The 19,805-nt window shown below is 42.1% G+C and overlaps 1 protein-coding gene across 18 annotated transcripts in view; it reads left to right on the top strand.

The window, feature by feature from the left end:
- Positions 1–19,805, top strand: part of RBFOX1 (RNA binding fox-1 homolog 1) — a 1,178,577-nt gene that overhangs the window by 546,793 nt on the left and 611,979 nt on the right. The window lies entirely within an intron of this gene.

The raw sequence follows: 19,805 nt of genomic DNA on the forward strand, positions 1-19,805 counted from the left end.
CCATGCCGTCCCTGTGTGACACTGTGGCCCTGGGTTGCCATGCATGTCCCTGCTCTGTGTGTGACACTGTGGCCCTGGGTTGCCATGCATGTCCCTGTTCCATGGGTGACACTGTGGCCCTGGGTTGCCATGCATGTCCCTGTTCCAGGGGTGACACTGTGGCCCTGGGTTGCCATGCCGTCCCTGTGTGACACTGTGGCCCTGGGTTGCCATGCAGGTCCCTGCTCTGTGTGTGACACTGTGGCCCTGGGTTGCCATGCATGTCCCTGCTCTGTGTGTGACACTGTGGCCCTGGGTTGCCATGCCATCCCTGTGTGACACTGTGGCCCTGGGTTGCCATGCAGTCCCTGTGTGACACGGTGGCCCTGGGTTGCCATGCAGCCCCTGCTCCCTGTGGCTCTGTGGTGCCACACCAGGCCCTGCTGAGCCAGCAGAGTGTGCCATCCCTGCCTTTTCCTTGTCCCCATCCTGGAGCACACCCAAGGCCATGCCCTATCAGACCAGGACAGCTCCCAGAGGAGGGCAGGGCACGGCCCTGCCTGTGCTGCTTGAGAAGAGAATTCCAGCCCCTCACTGAGCTGCTGCTGTCTGTCTGTCTGTCCCCAAGCAGCGCTCCCAGCCAGCCCAGCGGGCATTCCCAGCGTGTCCCAGCAATCCTGGGGTGCCAGCACTCCCTCCCCAGGGACCCTCAGCTGGTGTCCCCTTTGCTGAGCCAACCCAGCATGGCCCTGCCATCCCCAGGCTGCCAGGGCAGATTGATGGGCTCCACAGCTGTCCTCAGTTAATGGAATCCATATATTCTGTCACCCTGCAGGACCTCCCTGGGAAATTACCTCCCCTTTCCTTGCTCTTGGAGAAGAGTTATTGTATGGGAGCCAAGCTGGGATTAGCTGCTTTTATCCACAAGACAGATCTACATATATCTTCATTTTTTTTTCTTCTTTTTTATTTTTTTTTTAATTTTATCCTCTTCTTCCTTTTCCCCCCTCTTCTTTCAATATCTTGAAGTAATTTGTGACAAGGTTAAATTTCTGTACTGCTTGTTGAAACACCACATTAGGGCACAATTTGAACAGCATTAGTGAATTACCAGCTCTCTACTGGTATATATTTCTGTATTCTCAATTCTGTTTTGAAAAAATACAATAATGGATAGAATAATCTGCTAATTCTATTTTATGACAGATGGAATGTGTGTCCTGGACCATATGGCTGCTGGTTTGGGCTCTTTGGGGTATCCTGTTGCTTTTACCATTTATGTTGTCGCTTTGGAACTTGCTGGTGTGATGTTGAAGCACATACATTTCAATTCTTCACAAGTTCTTAGCTAAAACCACTCTAACTGTGAAATATAGCTAGATCTAGGGCTGCCTGAGTTTTGTGTAATGCTTTATATGAAATGTATGCAGAGATCCACTTTATTGGGTGTGTAGACAGGAGATAAAAAAGAGCCTTCTTCTTATGTATATTTTGAGTTTATTTTAGTGTCATCAGTGCAAAAATAATTCTGTTAATTTTGCTAAATGATACTGTGCATGTGCTTTTCTCAGTTTACACAAAAGTAGTATTTGTGGAAAGCTTAAGATAAAAATTATCTTTCAATTTGTCAGAGAAATGAGTCTCCTGTTTCCATTCCAAAAAGCCAAGATGGATAATCTGGAACTTGTGAAGGGGCCCATATTAAATTAATTCTTCACAAAATTTTTGTGTATTGATGAGCTGAGGCTTATTAAAAAAACGTGATTATGTGAAGATAGCATTGCTGTCTTTGTGAGATGCAGAAGTTTGTTTGATAAATGATCTCTCTTGGGATTCTCAGCAGAGAATTTCAGAGCTGGAGTGATTTTACAGCCCATTGCTGGTGCTCTGATTTGTGTTATTGTCCTTGACAGGGGAGCAGTGCTGGGGCACAGCCATGACCTTTATGTAAAGCAGTTCCTGTCACCTGTTTGGGTTTGCAGCAGAGCAAGGCTCCACTCCTGCCAATCCTTGCTATACATGCTGCTAAAAAAAAGAGAGTTTGGTGGTTTTTTTGTCTTTCTTTAGTTACAGCCAAAGCTCAGGCGTGAGCTCAGCTCCAGCCCAGAGTGCAGCCAGTCCAGGGGGTGCAGGGGGACCCTAAACCTCACTGTGTGCCCCCAAACCTCACTGTGTGTCCCCAAACTTCACCATGTGCCCCCAAACCTCACTGTGTGCCCCCAAACCCCACTGGGTGACCTCAGACCCCACTGTGTGCCCCAAACCTCTCTGTGTGCCCCAAACCTCACTGTGTGCCCCCAATTTCACTGTGTGCCCCCAAACCTCCCCTTGGGACCCCAAACCTCACTGTGTGACCCCAAACTTCACCATGTGCTCCCAGACCTCTCTTTGTGCCCCCAAACCCCACTGGGTGACCTCAGACCCCACTGTGTGCCCCAAACCTCTCTGTGTGCCCCAAACCTCACTGTGTGCCCCCAATTTCACTGTGTGCCCCCAAACCTCTCTGTGTGCCCCAAACATCCCTGTGTGCTCCCAAACCTCAGCGTGTGCTCCCAAACCTCACCGTGTGATCCCAAACCTGTGTGCCCCAAACCTGCCCTTGTGATCCCAAACCTCTCCATGTGCCCCAAACCCCACTGTGTGCCCCAAACCTCCCCTTGTGCCCCCAGGCCCTGCTGGGGCAGTCTGGGGTTGGGTGCTGGGCTCACCTTCGTGGGGCCTCCTGCAGCACTGGGGGCTCCAAGGCAAAGCACAGAAAGGGGAATTGATGAGAGTGATTATTCCAGCTCTTTATCCGTCTCCTGGATGAGGAACCCACACTGGGGCTCCTCCTGAGCCCACACTGATGAGTTCCAAATACCACCTCTCCATGGTATTCAACAGGTTCCTTTTTCCTTGATTAATTAATAGAGCCTCTTTGCTGTGGCTTTTCCTCAATTTGAGTCTTTTCTCATCCTTGTGAGAGCCTTTGCTATGATACACTCAAACCAGTCAGAAGTGCAGAATTTTTCTGAATAATAAAATTCCTGCTTTAGTCTAGATTCATTTTAATTTTTATTGTGGTAATGCTGTTTGAAAAGAAGAGTCTTTTGAGTGACTTCTGTCAGATATAAAATCAGTAATTTAAACAAAAGCAAAACACGTTTTAAAAAGATAAATCCACTTAGAATCTGTTATGAATAAGAAGCTTGACTGGGCCAATATTCAAGCAGCAATCAATTTATTAATTAATATGGTAAAGTATGAGCAATACAGTGCTGGGTACAGTGGGGGAAGTTTTCCCTCCAACTGCACACCCATAGTTGAGGCTTACAGGTATTTATAGGGGTACTCATCAGTTTCTCAGCAGTTTCTATTCCAATTTTTACTCATCAGCAGTTTCTATTTCAATTTTTTTGTCACAATTCTATACACTATTGTGATTTAGTTTCTCTCAGGGTGTATCCCAAAAGGAGCATCCCCAGATGGTGCTGGTTTCTGAGAGAAGGAAGATGAATCCCAGCTGGTGCAGTCCAGCTCCCCAGATGTGGGTTCACCTTTTGATTGCAAGGACTGTAAATCTCATAACTGGGATGTCCAGCTTCCCTTGGTCAGAACCATAAATCCTTGAGCTGAGTTCATCTTCCTTTCTCAAGCTGCTTTGCTCTGTTTTGTTAAGGTGTGAGATAAACATGTTTCCTTCATATATATTCCAAAGCTATAGTTTCAAGGATACAAGCAATATTCTAAAATTATACCTCAAAAGGTTATTATTGCAGAGCTCTTTAGGATTAACTACAAGCAAAGAGCAACATCCTTAACACTTCAATTCCAATGCTCCTAAATCAACTAAGGTTAACTGCAAACAAAAGACAGGTTCAAAGGCCTTCTTCCATGCTTTACTTTCCTCAGTTGTTATTAGAATTCACAACTGTCCCATTGTCGATCTCCACACATATGGCAATCACAAACACACACATTGCCTGTATGTGCCTGACACCAAACACAGCTTTGGATTTCACAAATCCCTTTAGAAATGTGTGGTACACTGCACACAGAACCCTTAGGCCCCTCAGCTTCAGCATTTGTCCAACATGAACAAATTTATTCCAGCATGAGATGGAAAGTCAGTATCACTCTTTGTGTCTCTAAATGCTTTATTAAAAGTGTATATCTCATGTGAGCCTTTGCACCTACAGAGACTTTTCTTCCCTAGATGAATTGAAAGGGTCCACACATGGATATGGAAGCTATTATTTTCCCAGCAGGATGTTAAACTGCTCATCAACTCTTGCAGAGCCAAAACACTTAGGAAAAGCATGCAGGTGAAGGAGCTGCAGCTCTAATAACCACGTGTCAGCACTTCACCCCCAGCCAGGAAATCTTTCACCTCTTAAAGAAGCTTTGCTCCCAAGACCAGGACACTTTATGCTGCAGAGAACTGTTTTACTGGGGGCTGGAAATCATCAAAAAAGGCTCCACTTTTTTTGCTGAGGCAGACACAGATCCTCCCTGTATCACAAACCAGCTCTCCAGGTAGGATCTGGCTGCTGCTGCTGCTTTCTGGCTTTATTTTGAAGGGTGTTGCCAGTTAATACCACCCCTGCACCCTCCCTCTCTGACTCAGACCCCATTAGTGTGATTGGAAAGGCAGAAAAAGGAAATCAGGTCTGTCAATATGGAAATACATTTCTCAGTGTCGAGGAGGATTTGCTAAACTGGATAACCCACTTGTGCCAGGAGTTATCCATAACTGTAGATTACACTGAGAAAACCTGATCATTCATATTTCTTCTTTCTATTTTTATGTGGGTTTTTTTGTGGTTTGTTTGTTTTTCCTCAACTGTATAAACATGTAACAATGCCTATTATGAAAACTAAAATGATTTTAAACTAATAGGATTGAAGAGAAAAGTGGGTTAGAGTAACCCTAAAGAAATGGCACTGAGTGTTTGGCCAGGGACTTTTCATGGGGACACATACTGATAGGACAAAAGGGACTGGTCTTAAACTGAAGGAGGTTTAGACGGGAAATTGGGCAGGAATTGTTCCCTGGCAGGGTGGGCAGGCCCTGGCACAGGGTGCCCAGAGCAGCTGGGGCTGCCCCTGGATCCCTGGCAGTGCCCAAGGCCAGGCTGGGCAGGGCTGGGAGCACCTGGGACAGTGGGAGGTGTCCCTGCCATGGCAGGGGTGGAGCAAGGTGAGTTATAAGGTCCCTTTTGACCCAAGCCATTAGATGGTTCCAGAAATATATTGCATTTAGCACTTATATTATATGATATTTTAACAGCCTGCTAAGCTGAGCTGTGGAAATCCACGTTAGCCTTTGCACCTTTGCTGTGGGTTGAGCTCATCCCTTTTTGCTGACCAGGATTTTCTCCACCTTGCTGTTTGTTCCTCTGTTTGCAGTAATGGTTGTCAAGTGATTTGCCCTCCTCCCAGCTGACTGTGCTGCTTTCAACTCCCATGGACAGTGCATGTTTCCCTTGCACTTCTCCTTGCATTCCATGGTAGCTGTCTGCTTTCTAATTTCATTTCTATTCATGGGGGTGCCCACAAAAATGACAAATGTCCATAAACCCCCTCTTCTCCAGATTATAAAGCTGTAAGTTAGGCTGTCTAGGGCAAGATTTCTCTTACATGTGGCTTATTTCAGACTTGCAATAACTTTTATTTTTTCAGTGTCTAAATCTATCCTCTTCTGAACATATTTGACTAGATATGCCAAGTTCTATGTTTTTCTGGGAATACAAGATGCCCTATGCTATTAATCTTTTTACAGCAATGATTGACTCAAATGGTTTGTGGGAAAAGGAAGAAAAACATATTTAGTAAAGATCTCTGGTAGAGTTAATTTGTCTCCCTGTGGCTCTGAGACGTGCAATTCAGATTTCTGCATGCTGTGGACACCCTTGTCAATGTATTGATGAAGACCTGTGGGAATACAGCAGTTTTAAACAATATTTTAAAGCAGAAATTCCAGAGTACTTCATATGGATGATCTTTTTATTCTCAGCAACTGTAAAATACAGCAAAACTGAAGAATATTTTATTTACGTTTTTAAACAACAGATGAATTTTCAGGATGCTCATTAAAATGGGAAGTAGTAAATGATGAAAGGTTTTCTTTAATGGAAAGTAAAAATGTCATGACATCACCAGAATATATTGGAGACCAGGAAGCAGAGCAGCCCTTGCCCAGAATGCTGATGAGCTGTGCTGCTCAGCTTTTCTCCTGCAGGAAGGAAGGATGTATTTTCTCTTTCTGTTGTATGTTGTTATATATTTATACACAAAAGTGGATAATGCAAAAGAAGTTATTTCATCAGTAATGTCCAAGAACTGCACACCAGGCTGGGAGCAGCTGAAATTTGTTCATTAAAAGTTCATGGTCTGTTGACCTTTTCTGGTTCAAGCCTTGTATTGAGTCCACTCCTTATCTCTGCTGTGCATGGCAGATTGTTTAGCATATTTCTTGTGTAGAGAGTGACTTTGAGTGCCACAAGGACCTCACTCGGCACTTGCAGGCATAAGCAGAATGTGTTTGAAAATGTTGCTGTGCTCTCTAGTGGATAATTTAGTTATAAGTGCCTAAGAAATTAGTATCAACAACAGTTACCAATTTATGTTTCACTTAACAGAAAGACCTTCAGCAGAAGGGCTCTGCTCAAGAGCAGGGCTGTGTCTGCAGGGAACACTCACAGGTTTTATTGCACACATTTCATTTCTGATACATTTAGGGACAGACCACATTCTGTAGAAGCTTTTTTTTAAGACTGATTTTCAATGAGCAGGCAGCAAGAGGGCTTTATTTGCCAGCCTATCTCAGATCATGGGAGATGAGCTTACTCCACATCTTGTTCTTGCCAAGAACCCTCGCTGGCCCCTCGGGCACCCAGCTGCCAGGGTTTGAGGCACACCTGACCCCTCAAATTCTGGGATTCCAGAACAAGGAGCAGTGTTTGCCTGCTCCTGACCTGGGATGGTGCTGCTGGTGCTGAGACTCTTTCCTGGACCACTCACTGAGCTTGCATTTGGCCTTCCTATCCCCATTCTTATTTCCTTTAGTCTGTTCAAATCTTTGCACTCTGTTTTGTGCTCTTCACTCTTCAGGCAATTATTTTCCAACCTTATTCTTTCCAGGCCAACCACCATGTCTGGTGGCATCCTGCAGAGTTCTCAGATAGTTCAGTGGTGATTTACACTGTCACAATTCCAATTGTCCTCTCCTTCCCTTGGCCTGTCAGTCATTCTGCATTGGAGGCCTGCCATTTCTGCTTATCTGAGTCATTTCCAGCTGCATTAAATTTATTGAGCTTATTATTGTTTGAAGATTTATATACTAGAATTGGCAGAAATAAAAATGTCCTTCCTGGGAAAACTTGATTTCTGGTGTTCTACATGGCAGATTGGCCTCTTTGATAGGGCCCAGAACTGTGTATGAAGATGCCTGGAATGGTGAATCATTGTTCTAATGCCCAAATAATTGGAGCAGCAGATTTGAATCAAATGACATCCTGTCCCATTTCGCAAGAAAAATAATTTGGTTTGATTCTTCATTGAACCTCTGTTGTCAAGTTCAGCACTGGAAGGCTGTGCAAACTTTTCCTCATGTTTCAATGGATGTTTTCACAGAATTCCCAACATCTGCTTGCAGTTGCAGCTGTCTGCATTTCTGCCTCTGTGTGCAGGTGCATGGGGAGTAGTTCAGTTGTTACTGAGTTGTGCCCAGGCAAGTGATTTCATATCTCCTTGGATGTGGTAAAAATGATCCCATTTTGTGTAGTTTTATTGCTCTTTCTCAGTAGTATATGGTATAAGATTCATCCAAAGAATTAAATCTTGCTGTATTCTCAACAGCTCTCCAAGTCTGGATTTGGAGTAGATTTAGACTCTTTTCAAAGTCTTAATGGAAATATGTTTCCCTTCATCCACATGCCAGCCTCTCACTGTTCCAGGTGATTCAGTTGTGACTGTTCAGGTACCTTTTTTCAGTCTTCTGTTTGCAATTATGCAAACAAATGAAATAAGAAATAGGAACGAGAATCTAGGAACAAGTTTTCCCTTTGGTGGTGTTTTTCTCCTCCTTGGGTTTGGCATTTAGATAAGATTTAATTTAGTTTCATGTTTCATGCCAGATTTCAAGGTAATGATGAGTTTTAATTTTACATTTGTTGTTCCATGCTCTCATAATATCAGTGTGAATTCTACAATTTCAATAAATGCTGCATAACTCCACAGGTTAGAAAACACAGTTTATTTGCTTGGGGGGATGTGTAGTTATAAAAACATAAACAAATATGGAATATTTTATACTCTTGAAATATTGGTAAGTTCTGAGGATGTAAATGGAGCAACCATTAGAAAATCTTGGAAGGGCTGTGTTGGGAAATCTGCAGAGTAGGTGTGACACTTGGAAGGCATTCGTGTCCTGAGGAGCAGCTGAAGTCACTGTGTGAAGCTGGCATGAAATAATAAAACTGCCAGAGCAGAGGTGAGGTGATGCTCACTCACTTCTCTAGGTGTGGAAATTAATAACAATAAGAGAATCTTTAAGTGGTGTCCCAAAAATCATCCTACTCTGAGTTCAATTAGTGAAATCGCCCAAACCCCACAGCTCTTAGAATAATACAAAAAAGACTTAATGATGTGGGAGAATTCACAAGAATGCAGGAAATTTTCTTTTCTGTTGTAAATTAAACTTTACTCTTCCCTTTTTATTAAAAGGTGCTGGCACTTTATTGTCAGAGCCTTCCAGCCTGTTGTAAATAACTGATCTCAACAACTTCTCTACAAAATATTCCTGACCATTGTACCTGGCATTGTAATTCAAAAAACATCTCTGGTGCTTTTCTATTTTCCAAATAATCACAATCAGGTTGTGCTGTACTTGCTTGTCTGTTAAGGATATTAAATATATGTGATTAAAAAAGCATATATATATATATATATATATATATATATATATAATGTTTATTCAGTGCAGCAAACATTCAGGTGAGCATCACTGGGGCTTGGGGGTAATTTGGATCACTTGTTTTTCTTGAGTCCTCTTTCTCATTGATGGAATAATGGTGAACTGTATTTCTTTTAAAAGTCTCAGCAAATGTATTAGTTTGGGAACATTTCTATGCATAGAAATATAAAAATATAGATATATCACAAATATATATTTCTAAAATTCTAATCTCCTAAATCTTTTTGTTCCTTTTTTTTTAACTTTCCACTAGCATGAGACATGACATACTGAAGCTTTGAGTAATATTTTATTGCAATGCAGTAAAAAGTTGACTTGCAGTTTTATTATTACTGTAATTTTCATTCAAAATTTTATATCTACAAATTAATTGATTTTCAGTTGAAGTCAATGTGGAATATGTTGCCCTGACTCATGTCCTGAATTTTCACTCTTTCCCTTATGTGCTGTTCAGAGTGTGGATGCCATTTTGTTTCCCAGGTAAAATTAACACTTAGTAATGTTTTACAGCCTTTTGGTATTTCTTCTGAATGGGTGCATTCAGAGTTTTCCTAAAGAGAAGAGAGGGCAGCAAAGGCTGTGAAAATCTGTGAACCTCTAGGAGTGGTGGCATTTGGTGGGAACATTAATTCTGAAATCAGGAGGGGAAACCCACTGATACTGGGATGGAATAGTCGTGCTGACTTTTTGTGTGCTTTCAAAAAGATGCCTGATCTCTCTGGAGAAGCATGTTCAGTGGAAATTGGTGCCTGGAGGAGAGATATGGGCACAATATTATGGTGAAAGTGGAATTCCCTGTTGGCTCATTTGGAATCTGGAGTTTCCTTTTTCGCCAGCTCTACTCCGTGTGCTGCGTTGTGTCTATTCCAGCATCAGGCTGAAGAGCTCTCAGTGTGCAAAAAATGAGCTTTTATTTTCTGCCACTGAGAGTGGGCAGCAGGGCTCGTGGCCCAGTTTGTCCCTGAGAAACCTGAGTTTGCATTTCTGCCGCAGCCACACTCTGTGTGCCCCAGCATCGGTGCTGGGAGGGCGCTGGCAGCTGGCACCGAGCTCCAGCTGCTGCCACAGCCCATCTGCCCAGCCTCGTTCCATGTGGGCCAGCTCCCTGTCCAGGAGAGTGTCAGCCCTCAAAATATCTGGCCTGTTTTCCCATCCTGTCTGCATTTTAAGAAGTTCATGCTGATATAGATTCCTCAGGGTCGTATAGTAGAAACAGGCGGGGAATGATTGGCATCTGACTCCATTGACTCAGAATGCTGAACAATGGCTTCATTAAACTATACTATATTACATCAGTACTATACTAAATTATATACTAAAGAATGCTAAAGAATACTCAACAAAAAACCCCATGATTGTCTGTGGAAACCCAGAGCACTGGGAATATTTCCCTGTTTGCTCTGGGGTGCCCTGACCCCCAGGGCAGCACTGACTTTGACCCTCATCCATGGAGAAAGTTTCCTAGACTCCAGAACAGACTGGAATCCACAAAAGTGTGAAATAGATTATAGAGATTAGTGTAGGTGTATCATTTGATGAGAAATTTAGGTTTTGGGATTTTTTGTATGTTGTGGATGGAAGCAAGATGGAGGGCACAGGGTGTCATCCTGGGTTTCTTCTTCCTCCTTCTTCATGAGTTTAGGTGGCATTTTGTAACTGGGCAGAAAAATCCGCATTGGGGGCTCTTTTGGATCAGTTATTGAGTTAAAAGGGAAAATAATCCAGGTGTCAGTTCTTAATTGGATAGTTTAGTCTTAAAAGACCTTGTAACCAGATATTGTTGGTCATTTTGTCCCTTCTAATGGAAAGCTGCCCAACTCATAGTCGTGAGACTGTTTTGCTGATAAGAAATAACAAACACCTGAGTCTGAACACAAATTTCTGCCTCAAGTGCCTTCAATCCAGACCCAGAAAAACCAACGAGTGGTACCACCACAACTGTCTCCAGACAGCCAGGACAGAGCTTTGGCCCAATTGGCCAATTAATACAAACAACCATCACCAGAATCCAATTACCAAATCCCTTCGGGTAAACAATCTTCCTAACACATTCCACATGTGCAAAAGCAACAGGAGCAGAGAATAGAGATAAGAATTATTTTCTCTTTCTCTGAGGTTCCTTGCTGAGATTCCCAGGAAATATCCTTGGGAAGTTGTGCCTGCTGCTCTCTCTGAAGAGAGCCTTGGCTACAGCAGCCACATTTCTGGTGCCCAGTTTCCAAGTTCTGTCTCGATGGAATTGCTGCAGACAACCAGGTATGAGTGCCAAAAAAATCACCTTATAATCATAGAAATGTATTTTATCCATACTTCAGGTATTCCTGAGTTTCTGTGTGCCCTATCCCTTGGAGGCACCAAAATGTCCAGTACGCCCCGGCACAGGGAGTTATGGGGCAGCAGAGTACACAGTGTTCTCTTCTTTTTCCTGGTTTTAGATCCTGAAATTTGTTTCTCACCCTATGACCTGATGCCAGGCAGAAAGGGGCTGTCCATCTGAGTTTTGCTTCACCCTCTGGTGAGGGACAGTGTGGCATGTGTTTTGAGATTCTTGCCATTGATACGGAGCAATGAGAAGGGAAAGATCTGATGAACTTGTTTTCCTTGCCTCTCATGAACAATGTATGACAGCTTTGAGAAATCGTGTTCAAAGGAGTCATTATGGTGCCATTTGAATTAGTGAAATAAAAGTAAAGACTTGTTATTTTCTAACAGCTTATTTTCCCAGTGGTTGTCCAATAATAACCACCACTTCAGTCACAGGGTCAGGGAGTTCACATGTCATTAGCACACTCTGAAAGCTGTAATGCCTTTTTGATTTATTTATTTTTTGATTTATTCATTTTCTTGCTCTACAGTTTGGGGTGGAACCCTTGCAGTCCTGAAGCAGGGAATGCCAGAGTGCTTTGCTGCTTTGCCAGTCCACTGTGCATCCAACAAGGAGAATTCTTTGAGGAATGATTTAGAGGATGTTGTTGCTATTGTGATATTGAAATTATCCCCCAAGTTTTGTGCTTTTTGATGGGTACAAATTAGTCCTGTGATGGGTAAGCCTTGGAAATGGGTAATTCCAAGTTAGATAAAAATTTTTGATATTTTACTTACCAAGATCTGCTGTTGCTTTGTGATCAGTTGTGCTTTGGGAGCATTAAAGCGTTGGAATGAGAACTCTGCTTACTAAACCGTAACAAAAAATTTGTTCCACTTTGAGATTACTTTTTTTAAAATAAAAATCCAAATGAAAAGTGCTCAGAGTATTTACACTTCAAGTGACCTCAGCACAATTCACAGTTGTTCAGCAGGAGGAAAAAAAAATCTCCAAGTTCTGATGTTCTAATTTATCTTTAAAAAGGTTCCACAAGACAAATAAAACCACTTATATTCATTTTTCTCCCTCGCCTGCTTCCATTACTCTGTAGTGAACAAGACATAAAGGTGATCTGAGCCTGAGAGTTTAACCAGAAATAAAATACAGGAATGTATCCTGGCCCTCACACTTGGGTTGTATTTTCCTTTAGAAAATTCTTTCATGTGCTTGTGGGATATCAGAGATAATGATGTGTTGAGTAGGGGCAATGAAACGAGACTCTCAGTCAATAAATTTGCTCAAAATGCAAGCAAGTGAAATAATCTATTGTCTGGTGGAACTGTTCTATGCAGGTACATAGTTCAAATCATTTCAAAGCTCAGGCTCCAACAGAAATTGTTGGGTTGGAGTACAGCACACCAGAAATTAAATGTCATTTATGTCTCTATTCAGGAATTTAGGACAGGGAGAAGAATTGAATTGAAAATTTTATTCTCAATCTTATCCTAAATTTACTTTATCTTATCCTATTAATGCTGAATTCATAACCATTCTTGTAGAAGATTTCTATTTAGAACCAAAAGTAACCAAAAAGCATTTTTAGCAGCAGAATGAACTTCCATGAGAATTTTTAAACCTGGTAATGCTTTTTGTTAATAGTTGAAAAGAGAAGATGATAATTTTTTCCATTGTTTACTTCCACTATATATTGGACTGTCTGCTGTAATACCCATGTTGATGTAGTCAGTGTAGTTCAACAGGCCTGGGTTAGTTCAGTTAAAAACTCATGGCAAATATTGACTCTTGGGAAGGATGTCTTTCTCAAAGAAGACTTAAATAACTCACATTTTTTTTTATATCTATTTTAATGTACCCCAACATTTACAATATTAGGAGTAGCAAGAATTGGTTCCCTTCATAGTGGCATTTGCTTAAAGTTTTTGAGTCAGGACCAGAAACCTTCTGCTGCCTTAGTGGTTTCTCCATTTTCTAGACTCTTTTCCTGCTATTTTGCATGCAAATCCTGTGCTGTCTGCAAGCTGGGCCATGGATGGGTTTTATACACAGGTCATTAAAGAACTTGCCTGTGCATCTCCAGATTTATTAAGTGACTTGGAGTGCCACTCTATCAAGCCATTGTATCCAATTAGTATTTCTCGCCCTTACAGAAGGATTTCTTGAAAAATATTTGCAGTTTATGAAATTATGTCTGCAATTATATAGGCTTTTGGGTAATAACAAGTATATTTTCATTTTTCAGTACATTTTATTATGCTTTGTTATGAACTGTTTACAGCAGTTCTCGCTGGCAGGGGAGAGGAGAGAGGGAGGGCAAATGGAGCTGAGCGTGGAGTAAAACCAAGGGAAATCTCATATTAAAGATTCACCAATGAATCTTTACAGAGTTTATGCAAATCCAGTGGGTATTTTGTGAAAGTGTTAATGAGTGTCACATCCTGATTACTGCAGATTTCCCCTTGCATTTCCAACCATACCAAATCCAATTGAAACTGCTAAAATTAACACCATGAGTTCACAACATTTTGTCAGAAAAACGTGTGAAATTTGTTTTCAAAATATCGTGCACTCATTATTCTTGGAAACATCTTACATGGATGTTGATATAAACTATCCTGTGTGCATTCCTTGATGGATGACAAACTTAGCGTTGGTCTCCCTAAATCCTTCTAAAGCACTGTCTATTTCTGAGCTGTGTTTTGCATCTCACTGTAAAGCAAACCCTATAATTAACTGCCCTGGCACTGAGGATCCCGTGGGAATGTGCTTGTTTACCAACAGCTACCAGGAGCAGCCCTTTTTGCCAAGCACATGAACCCCAGAGTGGTTTGGGGTGGAAGGGACCTCAAAGCTCATCTTGTTCCATCCCCTGCCATGGCAGGGACACCTCCCACTGTCCCAGGTTCCTGCCCAGCCTGGCCTTGGGCACTGCCAGGGATCCAGGGGCAGCCCCAGCTGCTCTGGGCACCCTGTGCCAGGGCCTGCCCACAGTCAGTCAAGGATTTCCTCCTGAAGGACATGCTGGTCCTTTTGTTGTGTGTGAACTGGGGCCTGTGATGTGTGAGGTGGCTTCAGACTCATTGATTTAGTTAATCTCAAAAATTGAAAGGAAAAAAAAATTAAATTTGAAAAAGATCATTTTGTTCCTCTTTATTTAAGAGTTATTGTCAGGGTTTGAGCACTCCAGCCAGCTCACTGCCCTGCTTTCCCTTTCCTTTTTCTTCATGGGCCATCTCTCCTCTGAACCTCCCTGTAAGCTTTTGCTGGGTTTGAAGTTTTGAGACAATTTCACGTCCCTTTTGCACTCTTTTGATTCAGCCTGGCAAATATATTATCCTGTCTTTACAAGTAGGCCAAAAAAGCTCTTACAAGTCATGAGAACAACTGAAATCCAGGAACATTTAGGGGGAAGGAGATTTTCCTACCACAACTCCAGGACCCCACTGGTGGGATGGATCAGGATGTGGCACCAGGCAGTTGGGCATGGATGTTTTATTTCTCTGCCAGCCTGTTAATATAACCAGAGTGCTGTGTTTGGATCACAATGAGATCACAATGAGCCTGTTTATTTCCAGATACGTAGTGCCATCGTTCATTTGCACATTAAAGGGAACTTCACTCCAAGAAGACAAATTTGAGGCTGCAAAAGCTCTGTGATTATTGTAATGCTAATCTGTATTCAATCCCATGTATGTGTCACATCTTGAATACTTAAAAAAAAAAATTAATTAGTCAACTGTGTTGTGCCACAGATGAGCGGGAGCAAGGGGCTGCTTGCATCCACAAGCAGTGACATTCTCTGTGCCAGCAGGACTTGAAAGGAGACAAAGTCCCCAAGAACTGAGCTGGAGGTGGTCTCAACCTCTGCCTTCTACCTGATAGTGCAGAAATTGTGGCATTTGTGTTGCTGTGTTGTATTAGGTGATGAAAATATACTTGAATTATCTCAAATAACAATCCCTGTGCTGCTTTATATCCTGTATTTATGAAGATACTTAAATCTTTGCATTCATTTTAGGAAGAGGTAAACATCATGCCTCTAAAGCTAGTGACAAAAGTCTCATTGGTGTGTTCTGCAATCTGGAGAGCAACTGCAAAGGAAAATAGGTGGAGTAAAATAAATACAGCTGCAAAATAAAGATTTGTTGTTAAATAAGGATAAAAGATAGGCAGTTATCCATTTTCTCAGCAGAATTCTACCTCCATCCATCTCACAGAACTGCACAGGAGTATTTCTTTGCCTATTTTCTGGGCCAAAAATCTAGAAATCTCTGAACTCTGCCATTCTCTTTTCTTTGCTCAGATCACTGTGGGTAGGAGCAGGCACGTGTCAGACTCACCCACGGGGGCTGTGCTCACTCTGCTTTACTGAGGGGGCAAAGGCAGAGGGAAAAGTCTCAATTCTGACTCCTCTGGGACTGTGTGCCTCTAGGGATGGCTGGGGAGCCTTGGTGCTCCCTCAGTGCCTTCCAGCTCTGGTTCTGGGGCTGGGCAATGGTTTATATTGAATTTATTTGATGTTCTGAGCTGCACTCAGGGCCCTGCTCTGTGCCAGAGGCTGCACTTCATCATTTGGAGGTGTTACCTTGCAGCATTTGACCTCCAAGGGGAAGCATTTCCAGGTTTTTTAGGTATTTTCCATTGTGTTTTGACATTTCCCCACCCTGGTGTGGTGAGCACTGTCACATCTGTGTTTTCCTGGTCATGGGGCTCTGTAGACAAATTAACCTTTTAGAGTTTTATTGAGGAAACAATTTGCATTAATGCTGTGGGAAGGAAAAAAGGATTGCGGAATTGGAAGACACTCTGAATTCACAGCATAGTAAAAAGTTGTGTTTTCTAATTACTAAATTAAAAAATGTAATTTGTTTGGGAAAAACACCTAAATGCAGATCCAGGTTACCTCTGAAGGATGTATAGAGTGAGATATTAAAGTCCATATTGCAACTAGTAATCCCTGTTCCTGTGGCAGTGCTGCCTGCTTTAGGAATGCAAATTCCCGTGACTGCTTTAGCATTTCAACAGGGCTGTGAATATGTATAAGCACAGAAGGAATTATTTTGCTTCAAGACTTTTCAGAGACCTGTTTCTTCTTCATGTGTTGTTACCTTATGTTTCACATTAAACTTTGCAACAAGCTCAAAAAAAAGTCAACAGTTTTGGAAGTGAATGTTGCTGGTAAATGCTGCTTTCCTTACACTTGACAAAAATACAGATTTTTTTCTTTGATTTGATGCTTCTTCAGAAACTTTGCTTTATTTTAGGGCTTTGGATAAGTAACTTTTTTTTGAACTTGACCTAAGCAGCAGTGGCTATGCAAAAAATCCCTATCCTGTGGAATGTGCATTTTTGCTCTTTACAGGGGGGTAAGTACAGGCATGACTGGTTATTTTTACAGCAGTTTTCACAGCATTTCTGCAGGAAACTTTTTTTTTTGTGGCAATGTTTCAAGTAACATTTATTAGAGCAGTACTACTTGCATCAAAACTATGTTCCTCTACTGTTTTATTGGTAGTGTTTGATTTCTTGTTTCTGAATGAAATTAGGCATGACTTTTTGGACAAAATATAGAAAATATAATTTCCATTTAATATGCTACAAACTTTTGCATTTAGCATTGCAGTAAGAGTGTGAAAGTACCTTTGGACACTTGCAATGTTTAAGTTAATTCATTTGTAAACTGCTCTAATTGCATGAATGGCAGAAACAGAACTAGAACCTTCAAGAGAGATTGGTGACATGAGTAGCAAATACACCTTGGGAAGAGGCAGCCCCAGCTCCTAATGCAAAACAGAGCAATGCAGATTGGTATAATCACATTTACAAATTTGTTATGGAGGCTGCTTGTGAGCAATTGGCTAAAGAACAGCACTGACATTTCAAATATACAGAAAAATGATTTCTGAAGACACCTAGAATTTTGTGTCCCTGCCTTTTTGGAACATCTCTTACATAGGTCCAATGCTAAACCCAATTATTTTTGTGTACTTTTGTTATTAGTTTCACTGTGCTCTTAGCAGTGTTGTGGATGCTTGCAGGATCCAACCCCTGGAGAACATTTTAAAATTCTGCTTGGTAGAGAAAAAACCTTTTGTTTTCTGATTGTATTTGTTTTGATAGTTCAGGTTTAAAATCCTTATCATTTAGATCCTCTCCAGAGGACACTGTTTAGCCTGAGTTAACACCATGCATTCTCAGATGTAGATTTCCTTGAGCTCTGTTGGTTTTGTGGCATCTGATGGATGTTGGATTTTTTAACACATTGGTTGTCTGGCTCAAAGTTGCACATGGAAACCACAAAGCCTTTTGAAATAAAACTGCAGCACATTTGTGATAAATCACAGGATGCTTTTCCATCTGAATATGCTTCATTAGCCTCCCTTGTGTGGTGCTGCTCATTAGGTGGCTGTAGGAAGAACCCACTCCAGCAGGAATCCATCAGGCATGGAGAGCCCCCGTGTGTTGGACATGGACCTGCATTCAACACTGAACTGTGGTGAAAGCACTTTACAAACTGGGCAGGTGCAGAATAACCTTCTGCTTGAGATGTACTTGTGAATTTGGCCAGTATTCACTTGCCTTCAGTGGTTATGCTGGTTTTTAATAGTTCCCACAGTGCAGAAACTTAGTTCAGGAAATTATGGCTAAATCAGTTACCCACTGAAGGCTTTGAGCTGGAAGCTTTCTAGGATGACACGTGCACCTTTGCATCAGTTTAAAAAAATAACTCCAGCTGCACTATTCACTGAAAGGCACATATTTTACAGTTAGCTGCTGTGGCCTGCTTCTCTGTGATTTTCTTTATCAATTGGAAAATTCAGAAGGAAAACACTCCCTTTTTTGAGGAGATAAAGATGTAAGGGATGACAAACAACTAAATTCATTTAGAAATTTTGGTGTGCCGTGAGACATAATGTGATGGTGCTCATCTGTAGTATTCAATGAGTACATTGAAAACACTTACTTGAAGATAAGTAAAAAAGATAGAAATCTGGAATTACTGAAACCTCAACAGCTGCTGTCATCACAGCAATAGTTCAAGTATCCAAGGTTTTTCCCTGCAAGTGTGATAGGAAGGGCAGAGGTTCAGGAGGAGCTTTGCCCATGGCAGGAATTGTGTGGGTGAGAGGGTCATGGCGAGGGTCCCCAGCAGCTGAACCACAGCTAGGACCTGCTGTGGTTCCCACTCAGCTTTTGCTCATCCCACAGGGCTCTTAACTCGGGGTCAGGCTGTGGCTCAGTGGGTCTGGTTCCCCCACAGCTGCTGGAGAATCCCTGCTGTCAACAAGGGCATCCCAATGAGCTCCTGCATCCCCCTGTGGTGACTCAAGGACAGCCCTGGCATCACTGGGCCATGAGAGATGTCAAACATTTCATCTTCAGCTCAGCTGAGGGGTGGAAGAACCACCTTAGAGATGTCAGACATTTCCTCTCCAGTTCAACTGTGAGGTGGAAGAACAACCACTAGAGATGTCAGACATTTGATCTCCAGTTCAGCTGAGGGGTGGAAGAACAACCACTAGAGATGTCAGACATTTGATCTCCAGTTCAGCTGAGGGGTGGAAGAACAACCACTAGAGATGTCAGACATTTCATCTCCAGTTCAACTGTGAGGTGGAAGAACCACCTTAGAGATGTCAGACATTTCTTCTCCAGCTCAGCTGGGAGGTGGAAGCACCAGGGTTGCCCACCCCTGAGAGAGAGTGCTGAAAAGGAATGTGCAATGTGCATGGATTTTTATTCAAGGTTACTGTTTCTATAGACTGCAATAGAAATTTGCAATGATCTTTTTTAAGTTGGACATAGGAATCCAGACCATTATTTTGATTTTGATTGTTGTCACAACTCTGTGAGTGCTGCAGCTCTTTTTGCAGCAGTGTGTGCTTTGCCAGTTCTTCCCCCTGCCCCCCTTATTTTTTTGCTAATGAGAAAATTAGTTGGTTCAAACTCTTTTTCATTACTTGAAAGAAGCATGGGGATCTCTGAAGAGCAGCAGTGAGAACCACATGTAGCATGTGCCAGAACTGCAGCTCCTCTGATGGAAGGCCCATACGTGCTGCAGAGGCTCAAAACAACAGGCCTGAGGTAATGGAGATGTTTTCTGACTGCTTTGACTCTGAATGGCCTTGCCCTGGACAGCCTGGTTGTGTAAATTAGCAGTGCTAATTGCTGCTGGTGGCATTTCAAATGGATCTGACCATAATGCTAGGAATATATGGTAAAAATCAGATTTCAATAACAGAACTAATAAGCCAACATACAGTATTTTGTTGATTGTAAGTGGTAGAAGATGGTATTTTAGTAATCCCTGTATTTTCCTTCGCCCATGTTTTGACACACAGGGTGATTTAATTGGAATTTCTAACATTTCAGTGCTTTAATGTTCTGAAACATATTAGCTCTGCCTTAGCAGTTAGTGTTTATTCAATCTCAGAGCACTGTAGGCTCATTAATCCTTCGAGCCCTCCTGAGAAGTCAGAGATGGGAGACACTGGAAGTTGTATTATTCTAATTTTACAAATGGGAAAACTGAAGTGATGAATAATG

The sequence above is a fragment of the Molothrus aeneus genome, chromosome 16 (genome assembly GCF_037042795.1).
Source record: "Molothrus aeneus isolate 106 chromosome 16, BPBGC_Maene_1.0, whole genome shotgun sequence".
NCBI lineage: Eukaryota > Metazoa > Chordata > Aves > Passeriformes > Icteridae > Molothrus > Molothrus aeneus.